We start from the raw sequence: 2,446 nt of genomic DNA on the forward strand, positions 1-2,446 counted from the left end.
TAACTCCAGGAGGTTCCCTTACTTGCCAACCAAATTTTGGGATGATCCAAAATGTCCCTAGTAATTAACAAAATGCCTCAGTTAAGAATGAATGCCCTGAATTCAGAAGCCCCAGAACCAGTGGCTGAGTATCCTATATTTAAAAAAACACTGTGAAAGCCTATCAGTGGGTGGATGAACCTTTCCCTCTGGACCACCTAGAGAGAACCAGGACTGAAACCAGCCTGGATCCAGACTGTGTGATCCTCACTCTGTGGCTGACAAGCTCTCTAACCTTGGGATGGTCAGAACTGTGATGGCTGCATTAGATCCCTTCCCCAGGCTGGGAATCCCAAAGGCCTTTGTGCTTTTCTAGATAATGCAGGTTGTAAGGGGTGTTTCTGTGATCTCTTCTGGTATGTACTAATGAAACTTAAGCAGAAATTCTGATAAATCTTAATAAAAAAAATTTTTAAAAGCATGCCCTGGCAGTATAGCTCAGTTAGTTGGGCATTGTCCAGTGCACCGAAAGGTTGCCGGTTTGATTCCATCAGGGTACATACCCAGGTTGCAAGCTTTATCCACAGTAGGGGGGCATGTCAGAGACAGCTGATTGATGTTTTTCTCTCTCCCTCTCCTTTCCTTTCTTCTCTTAAAAAAAATCAATACAAAAAATCTTTGGGGAAAAAAACTCTGAAGCAGGGTAGGAGGGGGTTGAGTGTATGTGTACAGGGCCCGGGTTGGGGACAGCGTGTATGTATGTGGAGCATCAAGGTTTAGAGCATGACCTTTGGAAGAAAGTAAACCTTACCACTTACCCGCTGGGCTTTAGGTTTTTCACTGTAAAATGGGATGCTTGTGGCACAGATGTACTTACAATGGTTGCTATTACACTTCTTCAAACCCATTATAAAGTATCAAACGCCATTGTCCTCATTCCCGGTCAAGGGCATGTACCTGGTTGCATGGTCAAGCTGACAATAATTTACAAAGCTTTTCCAGACCTGCATTGTTTCCACAGTTGCTACCACCTGCTGGAGGACACTGGCAGATGCTGCAGCCCTGGCAGGCCCGTGCCAATTTGGAATCAGAAGCACCAAGCTGTGTGAGTCCCTTTCTCAGGATGGGTCTTGGGGAAATCCAAGCCATTCCCCAGCTCTGGATGTAAGTAGTGTTGGTTCTAGGCTTGTTGCAGGGTGTGAAGCAGGATTGGTGATGAGTACTTGGAAGAGGATTGAGGCATATTGATTCAAAACCAGGAGATTCTGAGTCAGTGTTGATTCTAAATCTGTGGTTCACTTAATTGGGAGGTGAAAAGGCTTTCAAGACCCCAGTGACCCTCCTTTCCCAAACTTGCACAGAAAAAAAGCACATTTACTTATGGGGGAGGTCTTTATCAGACTGCCTAAGTTGCTAAGTCTGAACTCAGTAGGGCAGAGAACTGTGAGGCGGAACCTGCACACCAAAGCCAGGCACTGACATTACCCTTACTCTTAAAATTTACTCAGCACAGGCCTCCCCTCCCCTTTCAACATTTGATTTGCCACACACATCATTATCGAATAGCTAGGCAACATATATACATATATATGTATATATATATATAGATAGATAGATAGAATATATCTATATATATATATATTCCTCACCAGCGAACATTTTTCCCATTTCTTTTTTCAGAGAGAATGGAAAGGAGGAAGGGGAAGAGACAGAAACTTTGATTGGCTGCCTACCGAATATACCCTGACAGGGCAGGGGATCAAATCTGCAACCCAGGTACACACCCTTGATCAGGAATTGAATCTGAGATCCTTCAATGCGCAGGCCAACACTGTAACCGCTGAGATACACTGGCTAGGCTGCTCAGTAATATTTTGATTATTTCTCACTAAGATACCCTGACTCTGAACTCAGGTTGGCATGAGCTGTTTCCCAATGAAAAGATACCCCATCTATTCCCTAGGTACACACTTCTGCACGTGGAGTAAAGCAATGGCAGAGCAGCTGAGAATCACCAGGGTGACAATGGCCCAGATGATGAGGGAGGAAAGGCCTGGGGCAGACAGGTGAAATTAGAATCTCAACTGGTTCGAACTTCCCAGGGTTTGAGCGAAAGGAGCACAGGGAGTATTTATTTCCATCTGAAGGAGTCATGTGCATCTAGATCTAGAAGATTTTTGCTGCTGCCTGGTTTTATCTGGGCAAGAGATTTGTTCTTATGGGAGTAAGTGGCTGCAAATCCTCTTTCTACAAGTCCTCCACTTCCTTCCTTATAAAGGGGGAAATCCTCCACTAGTTATCGTGGGAGAGGCAGGTGGACACACAAGTAGATGGGTATTGTGGGCCACAAGCAATTTTTATGCAGAAAGGAAAGGTTCTTCTCACACGCCCAGGAGAGAAATTATTTTAAAGCAATCAAAGCCTATTTCAGTGGGAAAGGTTCCCTATAACATGCTGGCAATATTCC

Source organism: Plecotus auritus, assembly GCF_963455305.1.
Source record: "Plecotus auritus genome assembly, chromosome: 8".
Lineage (NCBI taxonomy): Eukaryota > Metazoa > Chordata > Mammalia > Chiroptera > Vespertilionidae > Plecotus > Plecotus auritus.